The sequence below is a fragment of the Cherax quadricarinatus genome, chromosome 49, assembly GCF_038502225.1.
Source record: "Cherax quadricarinatus isolate ZL_2023a chromosome 49, ASM3850222v1, whole genome shotgun sequence".
Classification (NCBI taxonomy): domain Eukaryota; kingdom Metazoa; phylum Arthropoda; class Malacostraca; order Decapoda; family Parastacidae; genus Cherax; species Cherax quadricarinatus.
In genome coordinates this window covers 3,699,487-3,720,108 of record NC_091340.1, presented here as the reverse complement: position 1 = coordinate 3,720,108, position 20,622 = coordinate 3,699,487, and the positions used below count along the sequence as shown (strand labels likewise).

The 20,622-nt window shown below is 40.4% G+C and overlaps 1 long non-coding RNA gene across 1 annotated transcript in view; it reads left to right on the top strand.

Annotated features, from left to right (window-relative positions):
* Positions 1-20,622, top strand: part of LOC128696971 (uncharacterized) — a 99,566-nt gene that overhangs the window by 33,017 nt on the left and 45,927 nt on the right. The window contains exon 2 of the long non-coding RNA XR_008408225.2: positions 4,169-4,311. This is a non-coding gene — a long non-coding RNA (uncharacterized lncRNA). The remainder of the gene's footprint in view (positions 1-4,168; positions 4,312-20,622) is intronic.

Genomic DNA, 20,622 nt, shown 5'->3' with positions numbered 1-20,622 from the left:
AGGAGTTACGGAATCAAGAATAGTCTTACTGCAGATTAGAAAGGAAAAGGAATGGAATGGGATATCGATGACATACAGAGTAAAAGTGAAGGCAGGACAGAGTACAGCAAGAACACCAACAACGCACCTGATAATGTCTCCTGGAGGTGAAAGAGTCCTGATGGGTAATGTGATAAGCTATGCTGAGATTCCATATCATTATTGTCATATGAAAAATAATTTGTCCCTCTGCCTCATTATAATTATTATAATCATGGAGGAGCGCTAAACCCGTAGGATTATACAGCGCATCTGGGGGGTGGTGGAAGGTGTTCACGCTCACTTCGGAGAACCGGAGCACAGATCTAATTCCCTAGATCAAGAGCCCCTCACCAGCATCCAGGAACCTCCCTTGAGGGGGCCCTCTTGCCACAAAACTCTACAAATGCCCGAATCAACTCAACAACACTTCCTCCGCCCTCTGGATAATAGCTTTAGGAACCCCGCACCGCTTTAATGTAATATTTACCGTGACCTACGATAATGCTGAGTTAACTTCCACGCAATACAAACACTGCTTCCCGTCTGATTGGGTTTATCATCGGTGCTGATGGTGCACTAGACTGTAAGATGTGATGTAAATCGTTCAGAAAACCAACGCTTTGAATTTATTTTATTTATTTATTTTTTTATTTATTTATTATAAATTTGTGCACACATACAGAGGTACAAAAAAAAAAAAATACAGATAAGAGCAGTATGCCAAAGCCACTTATACTATGCATAGCATTACGGGCTGGCTTAAAATTAACTTAAGATTAACTAAGCAATGATGAAGTCAGTGATAAAACATTAATGTAAACAGATTACTATAAAGCACAAGTGAGTATTACAAAGACAGGTCATATGAAGGATTCTGTTAGGTAGTGTATTTAAAAAATAATAAAGTTAGATTCGGTTTTAGGTTTAACATTTATGTGATATAATTGTGAGAAACATTTAAGATATACAATTTATAAGGTTCAGTTATTCAGTATTTATTTGGTTTTGGGTGAGTAAGTGATCTTTGAGTAGAGACTTGAATTTATAAACAGGTAGTGTTTCTTTTATATTTACAGGTAATGAATTCCAGATTTTAGGGCCTTTTATGTGCATTGAGTTTTTGCATAGTGTGAGATGAACACGAGGAACATCAAAGAGTGATCTGTGCCTTGTGTTATGGTCATGTGTTCTGTTGAGGTTGGCAAGGAGATGTTTGAGGGGAGGGTTAATATCAGAGTTAAGTGTTCTATGTATGTAATAGGTGCAGTAATAAGTATGGATGTTTTGTATGGTGAGTAGGTTTAGTGTATTGAATATTGGTGGAGTGTGCTGCCTGTAGTGAGAATTTGTTATCATTCTAACTGCAGCCTTTTGTTGGGTAATTAGTGGTCTGAGATGGTTAATTGTTGTTGAGCCCCATGCACAAATTCCATAGGTGAGATAGGGGTAAATAAGAGAGTGATATAGGGCCAGGAGGGCTGACTGTGGAACATAGTACCGTATCTTCGATAGTATGCCTACAGTCTTGGAAATTTTCTTAGAAATTTGTTGTATATGTGTATGAAATTTGAGTCTATTTTCAAGGTGGATTCCTAAGAATTTTCCCTCTGTTAGCTTTGTGATAGGTGATCCGTTTATCATTATGTTAAGAGGGACATCTGTAGCTCTGTTACCAAACTGAATGAAGTAGGTTTTGTCAATGTTTAGTGTAAGTTTGTTAGTCCTCATCCAGGTAGATATTTTCTGTAATTCGGTATTTACAGTATTGGCTAGTGTGACTGGGCTCGGGTGAGAGAAGACGTATGTAGTGTCATCTGCAAATAGTGTGGGTTTGAGTAATTGCGAAGCATTTGGAAGGTCATTTATGTATAGGAGAAAGAGAAGAGGGCCAAGGACACTTCCCTGTGGGACACCAACTGTAATTGGTTGCGCAGAAGAGTTTGCTCCATTTGCGTACACATATTGGCTTCTGTTGCTGAGGTATGACTTGAGGTAGTTGAGGGAGTGCCCTCTTATACCATAGTGTGACAATTTTACGTGGAGCAAGTCATGGTCAACTGTATCAAAAGCTTTACGTAAGTCAATGAAGATCCCCAGTGGGACTTCTTTTTTCTCTATTGCAGTGTATATATGTTCTAGCATGTGTATAATAGCATCATTAGTATTTTTATTAGGCCTGAATCCAAATTGGCAGGGGTTGAGTATGTTTTGGGAGATAAGGTAGGAGTAGATTCGTTTATGAATTAATTTTTCGAAGATTTTTGAGAGAGGGTGTAAGTTGGATATTGGCCTATAGTTATTCAACTCTGTTTGGTCTCCTCCTTTGTGGATCGGGGTGACCCTTGCTATTTTGAGTACTGTAGGGAAGGTGGAGGATTCAATGGATTTGTTAAAGAGTGTTGCAATGATTGGAGATAGCACTTGTGACACTTTTTTGTATATAAAGGGTGGTAAGGTACTTAAATCTCCTGCCTTGTTTTTTAGTGCATTGATAATAAGGGAGACTTCGTATGGGTTAGTCGGAGCTAGGAACAGTGTGTTCGGGTAGTTGCCAGTGAGGTAGTCATTTGGTGGGGTATCTGAGCTTGGGATTTTATTGGCAAGGTTTTGTCCTATAGTGGAGAAGAAATCATTGAGTCTGTTTGCTGTTTCTGTTGGTGGGAATTGGGGTTCATCTGATTTTGCTAATTTTATTTCGCTATTTCGTGATATCTTTTTTGTTCCCAGAATTTCTGTTAGGGTTTTCCAGGTCTTTTTTATATCACCTCGTAAGTTGGATAATCTGTTCTCATAATACAATTTTTTTGCCCTTCTTATCAGGCTGGTTAGGATTGACGAGTAACGTTTTGTTTGGTCTCTGGTTATGTGACCCATTCTGTACTGTTTTTCATATTGGTGTTTTGTATTTATGGATTTGAGAATGCTGGGTGTTAGCCAGGGACTGTTCAGTCTCTTTGCTGTCATCTGTTTAGTTTTTTTTAGGGCAGTGCTTGTTATAGAGGTATTGGGTCTTTTTTAGAAAATTATTAATACATTCGTCAATATCTGTATAGATTTCTAGCTCAGTGTGCCAATCAATGTTTGCTAATGCTGTTGTGAAGTTATTAATGGCTGCCTCATTGTGAAGTCTGAAGGTGACTTTTGTAGTGTCTTGGGGTAGTTTACCAAGAGTTGTTATGAGGAAAGTAGGGTAGTGGTCTGTGGTATTATCTGTAATTATGCCTGATTTTAAAGGGGATATGGTGTTGGTCCAGATGTGGTCAAGTAGGGAAACACTAGTCTCTGTAACTCTTGTAGGTTTTGTTACTGCTGGTAGTAACATACAGTTACTCATTGTGTTTGTGAATTCAGTAACGTGTGGGTCCTGGTCTTGCAGGAGATTTATATTGAAGTCACCTGAGAGTAGTAAGTGATCTTTGTTCATGCGTGCATCAGTTATCATACTTCCTAGATTTTGAATAATAATACACTTGTTCAACAGTTGCACATCTTGGTTAAGGGAACATTTCCTCAACACAGATTCTCAAATGCTACACAAGTGTCGCATTCTGTAAGATAGTTACACAGTGGGAACAAAAGCTATGTTTAGTTACACAGTGGGAACAAAAGCTATGTTTAGTTACACAGTGGGAACAAAAGCTACGTTGTCCCTGCCATATTCCATCATGCAGGATGTGGCTCACGCTTAGTACTGAAATCTGTCAGCCAGAGCTGAGCGACTTCAGTAAGGCAATGGACATCGTCAAGTAATGTACTGGGAAACCCGCTGTCATCACTGGGTTGAGACACTCTGCTCGCTTGTTAAAGGTCGGAGGTTCGAGCCACCAAATTTTACCAGTCTGAGATACAACTGTGACACTTAAAAGTGATCACATCCATAAAGCTGACAATTAATTATCAATTATTTAACGGAAGGCCTCGGTCAGATGACCAAAAACTCCAGCTGTGGGTCATCATGTGACTAAGACCCGCGTCAGGAAACACTTGTCCTGTTTCCTGATTAATCTTACCGAGAGAGATATAAAATATTGAGAATATTGTATCCATGTGATTTGATAAAGCTCTACAGAGGGCGAAACGTTGTCCTAATTCAATACTTTGTCTTCACCAGTCAAATAAATTGTATGTATTTCTTTGTTTTTGGCAGATCCGCACAAGAACAAGAACCTTCAGGTTTGTTCAAAGACTTGAACAATAGCGAGTAACAATGAAACAACTTGTGTAAGAAAGATGTCAAGTTCAGGGTCCTCTCACAGCATGGGGATGGGGTGCAAAATACACTTATGGAAAGTAAGTAAAAGAGAGAAATGGTCTAACTGAGGAAAAGGTCAATGGCATGAATGTGTCTCAGTGGTTAATGGTACGACTGTAAGTTCTTCCGATGAACTCTATGTCTCACATAAGAAAATGTAACCTCATGTGTTAGCACCATTGTTGTGTGTGTGTGTGTGTGTGTGTGTGTGTGTGTGTGTGTGTGTGCATGTGTATGTGTGTGTTTGTGTGTGCATGTGTGTGTGTGTGTGTGTGTGTGGAGCGTACCATGTTCTCTCTGAGGCTAACTTTCTCAGCATGGCCACACAAACACTCACTTCATCCCAGCACGCCAAAATATTCTCTGCATTTCCTGCCCTGCAACGTCTACATATATTAAAACATTTACTCTGAGCGATGAGGCAACTACTTTGCTTGTCTAGTAGGTCATTGACAGACTATAATATACACAAATAACCCGTATAGAGAAGAGAGGAGCTTACGACGACGTTTCGGTCCGACTTGTACCATTTACAAAGTCACACTAACAAAAAGGAGAGAAGGAGGGAGTATATATAGGCCAGCAGACATTGAATTCTACCTCTCTTGTTCCCGGGTTATTTGTGTATTGTTCCAGTCACGGTATTGTGCCTTTTTTTTGTTATTTACAGATTATAAGATCACAGAGAACTCACCTAGACACCACCGTCTTAGATTTTCTAACAGAGGGTCATCAACAGGCTAGAAAAATCGTAATGAGTTTAACCTTGGCAGCCTTACTTGCGTCTAACGGAATTAATACTAATAATACTAATGCTAATAATAATAATAACAATAATAATAATTACGAAAACGGACTTGGCAGGTTGTCGAATGATAAGAATATTATAGGCTTGTAAACACTCGTTATTTCTTAAAAAAGTCAGATTAATATAAACATTATTAAAAATGTCACAGTGGTATCTTAGGGGTTAAAAATAAAAGTTATGAATATTCTATTAGTTGAAATGTGAAGATTTTGTGCTAAAAAAAAAATAATCAGACGAGGTCATTATGTGACATCAAAAGTAACACAAATGATGACACAAATGACAAATACTGACACATACGACGTAATTAAGAAGGATTTTAGCGAAAAATATCTCTGAAATTATATTATAAAAAGAAAACTGAGAAATATTGAAAATTCTCAGTTTTGTAGTTGTTTAATTTTCAAAAAAGATTACTGAATACTTCAGTTTTGTGTGACTTTAAAGACTGAAATGTGCTTATAACAGACTAAACCTGTGTAATAGTTATGCTTCAGACTAAGTGTATCTTTGTGTGTGAGTTTGTAGTTCTGGTAACCTCAATAACTTCCTCACACCTGCAACAGCTTTTGATCAGCTTAGTAAGCTTGAGGAGGACCTCATTCGTCCCTCTGGTGTGTGACTCTCGACCTGGAGTTCTGTGCTAAGTCCAGATCTCTCCCCGAGAGACGAGACTCTTGGTATACTAAAGCACCGCAACTTAAACAGAAAAAAAGGAGTGTAATTTAAGTAAACAGAGCGGCAGTAACTGTAGTGGTCCAGTGCAAAGAAAAGGAACGCGAGTACTAATAGAATGTCGACGTAGAAATGAAAGTCATTCTGTGCTTGCTGATGAAGATGGGAGTTTGGCTTTCCATGCTGACCACTGCGTCCCAATATTGGAATGTGGGACCTCTCTACTTGCAAGTCTGATTCTAAAATATTCAGGTTGCTGGACTAGGGCTTGGCTTCTGGCTCGAGCGAGTATGCTCAGACCAAACACTGACTGGAAACTATGTCAACTCTGAGTACATTGTACCTATTTTTGTGAGTGAAGGGTTTCTATTTGGAGACGGAAAGGAGGTGTACTTGTTAGGGTTTGCGGTGGAAGGTTGTGACGGATGGACCACTGCAAGAGGATGGATTACCCTAGAAGGTTCCTCTTGTGAAAGGGTGCAGGGGTTGAGTGCTTGAAGTCGAGGTTTGGGCGGTGTTTTGACTCTTGTGTGTTGATGCTTGTGTGGGGTTAAAGGGAGGAATGCTAATATTTAGATCTCAGGGCGGGCTGAGTGTTGTACCGGGGGCAGGCACACAGTGTGCCTGGCAGGAGAAAGCAAGCAGAGCGGCTGAGAGGTGTGGTACTGGTGATTTGTTTGAACAATGTATTGAGTTGTGGATGAAGTGGAATCACTAGTGGGTGCATCAGGTGGTAGGAGGTGAAGGAATCGAAGGGGGTTGAGCAGGTGGGATGGGAAGAGGATGGAGGTGAGAAAGATTGGAGTTGGAGGTGAGAACAGGTAACTGTGAGAGGAGGTGGGCAGGCATGGTAGCTGGTCATGGATGTTTCGCGTCCCTACGTAGTAGTAAGGTGGGGTTGAGAATGTATGTATTGAGCTGGTGGTTGTGTATAGTGGAGAGGTGTAGATGAATGGTTCAGAGAACAGACAAGTACTGACAGGGGCAGTGTACTGGAAGGGTGGCGTGTGGGTGAAGTTGGAGTAAAAGATTTCCAGGATTAGAAAAGATAGAGACATGGGATGTGAAGAAGGTAAACAGAAGAAAGGGAAGAGATGCAGTTTTTCCAAGGATGTCTTGCCTGGATTTAGAGTTCGCTTGAAGTGGAATGAGTTATTTCGACAGAACTGGAAGACACAATACCGTGACTGGAACAATACATAAATAACCATCACACAGAAGAGAGGCTTATGACTTCGCTGCGTTCCGACTTGGACCATTAACTAGACAATGTGATTAATTAATGGTCCAAGTCGTGCCGAAACGTCGTCACAAGTTTCCCTTATGTGCGGGTTATTTGTGTAATGGGTTACGTCGCTTGTAAGAGAACAGAACTGGGCAGCAAGATATGTGGTAACCTGGTAACACCCCCATATGAGAGTATGATGAGTCCGGCCTGCCGGTTTCCCTGAATCCCTTCATAAATGTTACTTTTCACCAGAATATATATATATATATATATATATATATATACTATATATATTCACACCACACATTGCCCTATATATATATATATATATATATATATATATATATATATATATATATGCAATAAGATCACAGTAAACAGGTGATTTCAGAATATGCAAAACAACCACTCTGAAAGAATAGAGAAATTCCAAGCGCTTTCGTGACTACTCACATTATCAAGGAACTTGATAATGTGGTTGTTTTGCATATATATATATATATATATATATATATATATATATATATATATATATATATATATATATATATATATATATATATATATATATATATATATATATATATATATATGTGTGTGTGTGTGTGTGTGTGTGTGTGTGTGTGTGTGTGTGTGTGTGTGTGTGTGTGTGCAATAAGATCACAGTAAACAGGTGATTTTAAAATATGCAAAACAACCACTATGAAAGAGTAGTGAAATTCCAAGCGCTTTCGTGACTACTCACATTGTCAAGGAACTATGAAAGTAATACATCAGAGGAAGGCAATTAAAAGGGCTTAGACTACACCTCACAGTCAATTCCCACAACAAAGAAACACCTGACGCGCGGCAATACCGGACTCATAAGAAAAGAGGTCCAACTAGACAGGTCCTGTCTAGTTGGACCAGCTGTTCACGCGACGTAGAGCATATGTTTGTTCACCTTCTTGTTGGTAAGTTGTCAAGTGTTGGCGTCACGATATACGTGACGTCATTACTGACTACTAATGTAGTTATTTGATAAATAAAATATTATGTGTCAAGACAAAAGTAATAGATGCTTACACACACACACACACACACACACACACACACACACACACACACACACACACACACACACACACACACACGCACACACACACACACACACACACACACACACACACCTGCAACCACAAATAGGTGAGTACAAATAGGTGAGTACACACACACATATACACACATTGCTAACGATGTGAAATTAATGAGAAGAATACAAAGAAAAGACTTGGGACGGAGCTCGACAGCTGCTGGATTGGTCTGACAAGTAACTACAAGAATTTTTTTTTACAAGAATTTAGTCCTAGCAGATATAAAGTTATGAAATTTGGGGAAGTACAAAGAAGACTAGAAATGGAATACAGGTTCGTGGGGTAACTGTTGCAATCCTCTCTTAAGTAGATCCTCGGGGTCTGCATAGCACCAAGCATATTACCTGTGAAGCACGTAATATGCAGAAAGCAGAAAACGTATGACTGATAAATCTAAGATAAGCTTTCAGGAACGTCAGCAAGACGTTATTCACGACACTATATAAGGCATATGTCAATACCCAGTTTGAGTATGCAGCACCAGTATGGAACCCACACCTGAGCAAGCATGTTAAGAAACTGGAAAGCGTGCAAAGGTATGCAGTGAAACTAGTCCTGTAACTGAAGGGTGTGACTTCTAAGGAGAGACAAGTGGGGCTAAACCTGGCTTATCTATTTGTACTTAACCTGTACTTATCTATTTGTGGTTGCAGGGGGTCGATTCACAGCTCCTGGTCCCGCCTCTTCATTGGTCGCCACTAGGTCCACTCTCTCTCCCTGCTCTGTCTCTATGAGCATTGTCGTATCTCTTCTTAAAACCATGTATAGATCCTGTCTCCACTACATCACTCTCCAGATTATTCCGCTTCCTGACGAGTCTATGACTGAGTCGTCAACTTTCAGTTGTGATCCCTCGTTGCTGTCTCGCATCTCTAAAACATTTTGTCCCTATCCACCTTGTCAGTTCCTCTCAGTATTTCATATGTCGTTATCATGTGTCCTCTATCTCTCCTGTCTTCCTGTGTCGTCAGGTCGATTTTCCTTAACCTTTCCTCGTAGGACATATCCTTTAGGTCTGCGACTAGTCTTGCTGTAAACCTTTTCACGTTCTCTAATTTCTTGACGTGGTTGACCAGGTGTGGGCTCCATACTGGTGCTGCATACTCCAATATGGGCCTGACATACATGGTGTACAGAGTCTTGAACGATTCCTTGCTAAGGTATCGAAACGCTATTCTTAGGTTTGCCAGGAGCCCATATGCTGCAGCAATGTTTTGGTTGATGTGCGCCTCAGGAGGTGTGCCCGGTATTATATTCACTCCAGGATCCTTTTTCTTGAGTGAGGTTTGCAGTCTTTGGCTCCCTTGCCTGTACTCTTTCTGCGATCTTCTTTGATCTCCCCAAATCTTCATAACTTTGCAGTTGGTGAGGTTAAACTCCTGGAGCCAGTTGTTGGACCAGGCTTGCAGCCTGTCCAGATCCTTTGTAGTTCTACCTGATCCTCATCCACTTGAATTCTTCGCATTACCTTCACGCCGTCTACAAAACGGGGACATCTCTGAATCTATCCCTTGCGCCATGTCATTCACATATACCAGAAACAGAGAGGGTCCTAGGAATGACCCCTGTGAAGCCCCGCTCGTCACCCCACTCTGACACCTCGTCACGTACCATCACTCGTTGATTCCTTCCTGTCAGGTATTTTCTGATCCACTGTAGTGTCTCTCCTGTCATTCCTGCCTGTGGAACTGTGTGTGTGTGTGTAGTTGCAGAGGCCGATTCACAGCTCCTGGCCCCGTCTCTTCGCTGGTGGCTACTAGGTTCACTCTCTCCTGGCTTCAAGAGCCTTATCATACCTCATCTTAAGGCTATGTATGGATCTAAAGATAAACAAATTACTTAAATCTAGGGGTGTCTTGAGAAAGACAAAAACCAAAATATAAATTACAGTTCGAAGTTCATTTTCAACTAAATTCAAAAGCTTAATAATACGTCAATACATAATAATAATTACTACTCTAATATCAAGACTAAAGGAATAATGACGTAAAAAAAATATCTGTTTTATAGCTCTTGCGACTGATGACCTGACTCGCAGGTAGGTGGGTATACACAGGTATACACAAACTGAGTCACTGACTGTTATGGAGGAGTGGGAGTGAGAGGTCAACTAGGGAGTTGGGAGTGAGAGGTCATTTAGGGAGGTGGGAGTGTGCACTGCTTCACACTCCACCTAGACGAGAAAACTTTTAACTAAACATTACGGCATAACTGCATGTATTTATGCAATTCACTTGCCATAGTTTTCTAACGTTAACTTTACGTAAAGATAATGATTAGAAAAGCAATTCCATTTGCTAATCTGACAACAATCACTTTTTGTATCTCTTGTTCTGCCAACAGATACACCACACACTCACACACTCTCTTGTTCTGCCAACAGATACACCACACACTCAAACACACTCTTGTTCTACAAACAGATACACCACACACTTGCACACACTCTTGTTCTGCCAACAGATACACCACACACTCAAACACACTCTTGTTCTACAAACAGATACACCACACACTTACACACACTCTTGTTCTGCCAACAGATACTCCACACACACACTCTTGTTCTATCAACAGATACACCAGACACTTACACACACTCTTGTGCTATCAACAGATACACTACTCTCACACACTCTTGCTATAATGTTCTATACAACAGTCATTTCAGTGTGAAAGAGAGATTACGTAGTATACTCATTACAGTTATCTCCCAGAGTATCTTAATTACATTTATCTCCCACAGTATCTTTATTACAGTTATGTCCCACAGTGTCTGTTGACACACAAATGGGATGTTACTGGGTTGCTAGCTTGTGCTGGCATATTTAGGATGGACAATGAGGATATCCTCAAGAACCCCAGAGTGGCTAAGCTATTTTAAGAGTTTCAAGTACATCATTCCATTGGAATGATGTCACTGTATGATCGCGGTCTCGATTACGTAATTGTGATGGACGTGTGATGATTTTGGTGATTATGGTGATTGTGGTGATTTTGGAAGTTATCCCGGCCATTCCAGGATGGTGGGATTAGGTTGCACAACTTTGGTCAAGGGTGCCTGCACATGCCAATTGTTCCAAGAATTTGGTCCTCGTTACCGTACACAAGTTTTGAAAATCTAAAGGGGATTTGATGAGACATACTCGAGATATGAGCGAAATACAACAGAAAAACTGGAGAAAGAAGAAAAAGAAAAAAAAACGAAAAAAAGATTAGTCAACTCTTAAAGTTCCGCCTTCTGAGGTAATTAATTAGACTATGGGAATAAATGCTGTCTATATCTACATACATTTCGTTACAAATAATGGGATTCTTACATACGGTAATAAAAACTGTCATTACCTTTGTTTTTGGTGCATCTCTGGTGAAGAACACATCCTCTTCTGTACTATCATTGCTCCGTAGTATTATTTATATCACTATCTAAGCCCTCTGGTTCTCGCTCCTCCACTGACATAAATTAGAGGAAGCTAACTCTGTTTTCATAGTGCATTCTCCTCAGCAACCAGTCTTTATATCTCAAGAGGAAATATAGTGAACGAGTCTTTATCTAATTTCCTGGTGTGTGTGTGTGTGTGTGTGTGTGTGTGTGTGTGTGTGTGTGTGTGTGTGTGTGTGTGTGTGTGTGTGTGTGTGTGTGTGCGTGTGTGTGTGTGTGTGTGTGTGAGCGTACGTGTATTCACCAAGATGCGTCTGCAAGGGTCGAGTTACAGCCTCTGACTCTGTCTCATAACATTCAATCATTTTCCACATGTGTTTCTGAGTCTTCTGATCCATGTCACACCTTTCAGAATTACCTGTAAGTTTTGTTTACACTAACTCATCACCTGTCTGTGTCTGTGGCTCACCTGAGTGCTCACCTTTCATCTATATCCCTCGTCGAACAGTTAGTGCTTGTGCACTGTCCATGTCCATATGTATCTTGCACATCGTTATCATATCTCTTATAACCCTTTGCTTTTGCAGTGACATGAGGAGCAATGTGTATATGTACACACGCGCTTGTGTGCATACGTGTGTATTTACTTAAGTGCACTTGTGTTTAGTTCCGTACATAATATTGATCACCATGTAAATATCACTGCAGATGCCTGACTGTGAGGTTGACAGAGGCGGCCTCGTACCACAAGATATAGTTTCACACTGCTTATTATTATGTGGATGGTGAAAGCGGAAGAAACCCACTGGTGAACTGCTTATATGAAGTCAGAGAAGCGACAGCATGATGGATACTCTCGAAAGATATTAGATGATTTAAATATATTAACTATAGAAGACTGTAGATAAATGGTTCAGAGAAGCGAAAGTTTGATGAATTAGACACTCGTATAACACCTGGGTATCTTTTATTGTTTCGCCAACGTGTGGCTTCCTTAGTTCAGTACAGAGAAGAATGGTTGACGATCAGATGGAGTTTGAGGTAATCAGTCCCTCAGCCTGGAGTCGATGTGGTCAGTGGATTAAGACCCGCGTCAGGAAACACTAGTCATGTTTCCTGACAAACTTAACCTAACCTAACTCCAGAGAGTAGTGGCATTATTATTAATTATTATTATTATTATTATTTTTATTATTATTATTATTATTATTATTATTATTATTATTATTAGTTATTATTATTATTATTATTATTATTATTATTATTATTATTATTATTATTATTATTATTATTATTTTTATTATTATTATTATTATTATTGTTATTGTTATAATAATAAAAATAATAATAATAATTATTATTATTATTAATTATTATTATTATTATTATTATTTTTATTATTATTATTATTATTATTATTATTATTATTATTATTATTATTATTATTATTATTATTATTATTATTATTATTATTCCTTCTCAGCTGCTCAACCTCTTTCCTTCCCTCCACACATAATTCACCTCTTGTCTCACCTCAGTTCTTGCCCTACCTTCTTCCTTGTCCTATCTCCTTGCCTCACCTCCTTGCCTCTCTCATTGTCTCACCTCCTTGCCTCTCTCATTGCCTCACCTCCTTGCCTCTCTCCTTGCCTCACCTCCTTGCCTCTCTCCTTGCCTCACCTCCTTGCCTCTCTCCTTGCCTCACCTCCTTGCCTCTCTCCTTGCCTCACCTCCTTGCCTCTCCTCTCTCACCTCACTACCACACGAATGGTATCCACATTAACGTAAACCATGAACATTCCTGTATAATACAGATGTGTTGTTGAAGTCTCAGCTAATGAGAGTAACCTGAGGAAGCTAAACAGGTATGTTTGTGTTCCTCCTTCCTTGTCTTGTAGGAGCGGGGGTCGACTCTCAGCTCCTGGCCTCGCCTGTTACTGTATATTTATCCTTGTACTCCCAGGCGATGTTCTTGTAATCCCAGGTAATATTCCTGTATTCCCAGGTAATATTCTTGTACTCCCAGTTAATATTCTTGTACTCCCAGGCAATGTTCTTGTAATCCCAGGTAATATTTTTGTACTCCCAGGCAATGTTCTTGTACTCCCAGGTAATATTCTTGTACTCCCAGGCAATGTTCTTGTACTCCCAGGTAATATTCTTGTACTCCCAGGCAATGTTCTTGTAATCCCAGGTAATATTCTTGTACTCCCAGGCGATGTTCTTGTAATCCCAGGTAATATTCTTGTACTCCCAGGCAATGTTCTTGTAATCCCAGGTAATATTCTTGTACTCCCAGGTAATATTCTTGTACTCCCAGGCAATATTAAAGGTTATAGATCTGTGACCACTTGCTCCAAGCTCTTCAGTGATCTGTACGTTATTTGCAAGAGTTTTCTTGTTGACAAAACCAGGTCAATCACGTTGATACCATTCACAATCTTGAACCGCTGCCAAGAACTCATTCGACTAAAATTTCGTAAGAAAGAAGGAACACTGCAGCATAGTGTGTCTTTGATTTCCTAGATTCACTTGAGAGAGTACGCTAAATAACAAAAAAAGGCACAATACCGTGACTTTGTAAATGGTCCAAGTCGGACCGAAACGTCGTCGTCAGCTCCTCTCCTCTATGTGCGGGTTATTTGCGTAAAGTACGCTAATTGTGAATGGAATATCGTGTACCTCTATTAATAAACATCTGTTTTCCTGACTCTTGTTATAACTTGTCGGCTGTTGGCGCTACTTGAGGTGTTGAGAAGACTGGCGGTGAGTTGTCAGGTTGTGACCTTGGAAGGAAGCCAGGCTTCAGGTCACCTCAAGCATCCCACGTAAGGTAATAACGTTGGCCTAACATCGTTACCACCTACCTACTTTACTGCTAGTATTACTATCAGTGTTTGTAATAGAAATGAGGATAAATAAATCCTAATATTATGACAGACAAATCACAACTCCACAAATTATAATTGTAAACTGGAAACGTTTTGGTACATCGCTGACTGTAATCAAGTCATGAGTGAGACATACGTGGTGAAAGTCAGAGGAAAGGTCAGGTCAGTGGGAGGTGAGGAGATGGCAGATTGTGGTAAAGCATCAGGAGGTCAAGTCAAGTCATACGTGTTTTGAAGACACATTTACCAGTTTTCGAAGTTGTCAATGTCTGCCTCTCGCAGTAATGTTGTTTGTACACTCTACCTAGATTTATTTTTAGCTGGGATCAAAACACTAATTTCCAGCACACGAGAGGATGCTTTACCAACGAGCGGGTCATCACATGACACATCCTCATCAAGAGAAATTTTCTTGTTTTCTGACCCAAAAAATTCCACTTCATAATAATGTGAAATGATTCAGTCTTCATAGGGCTGTAAGCGGTATTCCATTTGTCACAAATGCTCACTGAGCCCCTGTCATAGGGCTGTAAACGTTACATCACTTGTACCAACTCCGACACTCCTTCGGGAACCACTGCCGAATCACCACCTGGAGAAGACCTGGGCCAGGACCCGTCCTGGCAAACCTTCATGAACATGAATAAATGTTTCAGGCTACAGAGCTCATGTGATGTGTCCTAAACTATATATTGTGTCTTTACTATTATCGTCTTCTAACCTCTCACTGGTCAGACCTCTCATTCCTTCCATCAAGCAGCCATTTACTTGTCAAATCTTGCAGTCTGTCCATTCTGGTTCCAGTGGGACGATTGAAAGGTCTTCCTTTTTATGTCACAGACTTCTTTCTCCGAGTAGCAGTATTCCCTCGTATATCACTGGCCAGGGAAGCAACACTGTTATCTTTTGCTTCTAAATCGAGTGAAAACTTAACTCAGTTATGACATCAGTTGCTGACATCACTAATATCTAATATTGGTACACCAGCTGTTTTAATACTGATACCCAGCACTGGTACACCAGCTGTTGTTTTAACAAAAATACCCAGCACTGGTACACCAGCTGTTGTTTTAACAAAAATACCCAGCACTGGTACACCAGCTGTTGTTTTAACAAAAATACCCAGCACTGGTACACCAGCTGTTGTTTTAACAAAAATACCCAACACTGGTACACCAGCTGTTGTTTTAACAATAATACCCAGCATTGGTACACCAGCTGTTGCTTAATAACCGGACGATCATTATATAACTAAGACTGGCGTCAGGAAACACCAGCCTTATTTCTATCTGCTTCAAGGCATCTAGCACACCGGTACTGTGTGCTACATTAACAATAACGGAACCCCAGGTACACAGCTTTGCCACAGTGCTTAGAATCACTACACTAACTCTTTTAATTTTTATGTAATTAAACTTTGAGATACAGAGAGGGGCTCTGGTGTCCTCAGTAGCGTTCTCTGAAACGTTAAAAGTGTTTATTGTTTGGGAGTTGGAGCGTACCAGTGGTTCCCTCTCCTTACAAGGGTTGAACGAACGCAGGAATTCGCTTGCACGTTGTTTCAGTAGTATGTTTATATATACAGCTTCCTTGGGTTACACATTGGCTCCAGTCTTATCATTGTAAGACATTAGTCAAGACCAGGAATTTGTCCCCCCCACACTGACGCGAGACCTGATGAATTAGACACATGTGCAACACCAGTTGCTCTTAGTGTCAGTCAGTTAACCACTGTTACTATTACTGTCAAATGGGTGACCTTAATGAGCCTCAAACAGTGATTATCTGACGTACTGTGCTCACTGGGTCTCCCTGTCTAATTCCCACTTTTACTGAAAAACGTAGTTCTCTTTTCTCCTACATGTCCTAACATAAGCTTACTTTCTCTATAAAAGATCTTTACTGCTTTAAGAGCCTTCAATCTATTCCATTCACATGCAACATGCAACATTGCTTCCCTATCCACCCTGTCACATGCATTTTCTAAATCCTTAATTGTGACAAAGTATTCATTAGTCTTACCTAAGTATTGTTCACTTACATGCTTTAGTGTAAACACTTGGCCTATACACACACAGTATCTTACTTAATTATTATTATTATAATCAAGGGGGAAGCGCTAAACCCGGAGGATTATACAGCGCCTGGGGGGGGGGATGTGGAAGGCATTCAGGCTTAATTCGGGGAACTAGAGCATAGATCCAATTCCCTAAATCAAGAGCCCCTCACCAACATCAAGGAACCTTCCTTGAGGGGTATCTTACCTAAATCCTCCATATTCCTCTGCAATCCTACTTTCTGTCTCATCCCTAACTCTTTCAATAATATTTCTTCCTTATATTTTACCTAGTATACACAAGAAGCTTATTTCACTAAAATTCTTACACCCTCTTTATTCCCGTTTTCCTTACACTAAGGTGCTATACATGTACTCTACCAGTCCTTATGTACCTTTCTTTCTTTCCTGCATATATTGAACAAATACATAAACCACTACAAAGCCGTATTCCCACCTATATTCGACATTTGTGTTAATCCCGTCTGACACAAGTACTTTACCCTCTTTCGTTCTATCCACGCCCACATGCATTTTCCACATGTTCACCTCTACCTCTTTCTTACTCCTATCATATATTACTCCTCCTTGCCCAGTGCAAGAAATCGGTGCCTCCCTTTCGTCATCAGCATTTCTTAACTCCTCAAAATATTCCACTCCTTCCTTCCAGTACCTCTATTTTATCATCTAATACAAGCCCTTGCCTTATTTTAACCTCTCTTTTGTTTTTTCATTATATTCTATTCTTCATACATCATTTTTTACATTGTAAAACCCTTTTATTTACTATTTTTTCTTGCTTTTCACCCTTTCACATTCATCATTCCACCAACAGTTAATTCATTCACCTGCCGGGCTGTGGCTCGTACGTTGGACTGCGTGCGACCAGCAGTAACAGCCTTGTTGATCAGGCCCTGATCCACCGGGAGGCCTGGTCATGGACCGGGCCGCGGGGGCGTTGATCCCCGGACTAACCTCCAGGTAAACTCCAGGTAAACTCCAGACGCCTACCCTCCTATAACCACAAACCCCTGATGAACGCTCAAGCACTGCGCTCTTAAATCCACCTCATATTTCTTCAAGCTTATTATCTTCATTTTCATTAGCCCAACTTTCTTTCAGTAACTGCATATATCACCCATTAACTGCCTCCTTCTTTAGGTCATACACTTTCACATCCCTCTTACCCACTGACACCATTCTCTTCGTACTGCATCTGTTATTACTCTTACTGTAGCTACTACTAAATAATGGTCTGACATATCCCTCACTCCTCTAGAAACATGCTTATCTAGAAGTCTACCCATTACCCTTTTAACCACCAATAAGCATTACCTACTATTGTACTCTTTCTATAGATAGTTCAATTAGAGACCCCAATATCATTTACCCCTGCCACTCTAGCATTTCATACTTGCCTATTGTGCCCACTAAAACATATGGCGCTGGTTCAATAGCATTTTAAATATCTTTCATGAGACTGGAATATAGTGTTGGACAAGATGAAATTGGCCAGTCAGGACCAATCAGGTCACGAGTGTTCCAGAGCGTATGGTTGTATCCAGATGTCCTAAATTTGTGTGGAATTGATGGTAGAGCTGCTTAATACATCATGGTAATGATTCTTATCCAAGGATGGGCATTAATAATGGTGGGTAGGAATTCTTCGTGCTGGCTGGAATAAAATATTTATGATTGTGAGGGAAGAGTTCGTAATTACGTATTTAATTCTGTATAAATGTGTGAATGACTGTGGTGACGGTCGTCAGAATATGGAAGCACTTGGGTATTTTTATGGAGGAAACCTTTCGCCACACAGTGGGTTCAGGGAAACACTTCCTTCAAATGTACGTCGACTTTAGGGTGACCTGCTAGCTCGCCGTCACACGTGTGACTGTGTAGACCTGAATCAAACGGCTACCCGGCTCTCCGACTGTCGTGAGTAGCATCAGGTTTGGTTAGGTAAGGTTCCTCAGGAAAGAGGACAAGTGTTTCCTGACGTTTGTCTTAGTCATATGATGACCCACAGCTGGAGCTTTTGGTCATCTGACCGAGGCCTTCCACTGGCTTACCGGTCCATCTCTATTTTATAGTTACAAGCATTCTTACAACTGTATAGCGAGTAACATCCTCGTTCGTAATGTTTTATATTATACAGTATTCTGTTTATTTTTTTACAACTGTTACCTGTCTTCATTTGTTTGTGTTCTTAACGTAAAGTTAATTAATTCGGAACTTTCACCAGTTTTGTTGAAGGTCTTCTGCCTGTCAAGTAAGTAGCCTACACATGATGGTAACTACTTTTTTCTTCCTACCATCAGCTGACCTTCGAAGGATGAGAGGGGCTGCCTAGGCTCCTGCAGGAGGCGTCTGTGATATTTATACCTCCTTAACTCATTACCTAAAAAAGCCACTTCTTTCTCTGAATAATTCTGCTGTACAGTATTTTTCTGCATCTCAGCCTTCAAGTGATCACCGTCTGGAGCCTATACACCCCAGCATCTTCCTTCACTGTCTCATGAGGGCCTCACCCAGCTCAAGAATCAATCAGTACTTTACCGTTCTACACATATTCGTTAACATGTGCCTTCTCTTTATGCTTCTGTTTCCATTGGTGAAGATATCTCAATTCTCGACTCATAGTGTTCGTCTCTCCAGCGTCCACCACGCATTTTTATAAGCTCTTGCACAGCAGGAGATAAGTCACTCCTAGTGGATCTCGTCTCTCTATAGCCTCCTGCGTGTACTACCCTGCTGCTGCATGTACTATCCTGCTGCTGCATGTACTACCCTGCTGCTGCATGCACTACCCTGCTGCTGCATGCACTACCCTGCTGCTGCATGCACTACCCTGCTGCTGCATGCACTACCCTGCTGCTGCATATACTATCCTGCTGCTGCATGTACTACCCTGCTGCTGCATGTACTACCCTGCTGCTACATGTACTACTCTGCTGCTGCATGTACTACCCTACTGCTGCATGTACTACCCTGCTGCTGCATGTACTACCCTGCTGCTGCATGTACTACCCTGCTGCTGCATGCACTACGCTACTACCTACCTGAACGCTGGCGGTCTTGGATCAAAACGTCTAGCGTTCGCTGGGCGCCAAGGTATTGGACCAGTGTGGCTGGGTGGTTAGAGCACTGCGTATCTAACTTAACCTAACCTAACCTAACCTAAACTAACCTAACCTAACTTAACCTAACCTAACTTAACCTAACTAAACCTAACCAAACTTACCCTAAGCTAACTTAATCGAACCTAACCTAACCTAACTTAACCTAACGTAACGTAACGTAACCTAACCTACCCTAACCTAACCTAACCATAACGTAACGTAACGTAACGTAACGTAACGTAACCTAACCTAACCTAACTTAACCTAACCTAACCTAACCTAACCTAACCTAACCTAACCTAACTTAACCTAACCTAACCTAACCTAACCTAGCCTAACCTAACCTAACCTAACTTAACCTAACCTAACCTAACCTAACCTAACCTAACCTAACCTAACGTAACTTAACCTAACCTAACCTAACCTAACCTAACCTAACTTAACCTAACCTAACCTAACCTAACCTAACCTAACCTAACCTAACTTAACCTAACCTAACCTAACCTAACCTAGCCTAACCTAACTTAACCTAACCTAACCTAACCTAGCCTAACCTAACCTAACCTAACTTAACCTAACCTAACCTAACCTAACCTAACCTAACCTAACCTAGCCTAACCTAACCTAACCTAACTTAACCTAACCTAACCTAACCTAACCTAGCCTAACCTAACCTAACCTAACTTAACCTAACCTAACCTAACCTAACCTAACCTAACGTAACGTAACCTAACCTAACCTAACTTAACCTAACCTAACCTAACCTAACCTAACCTAACCTAACCTAACCTAACCTAACTTAATTTAACTTAACCTAACTTAACTTAACTTAACTTAACTTAACCTAACTTAACTTAGCCTAACTTAACTTAACCTAACTTAACCTAACTTAACTTAACTTAACCTAACATAACTTAACCTAACTTAACCTAACTTAACCTAACTTAACTTAGCCTAACTTAACTTAACCTAACTTAACCTAACTTAACTTAACTTAACCTAACTTAACCTAACTTAACTTAACCTAACTTAACTTAACCTAACTTAACCTAAC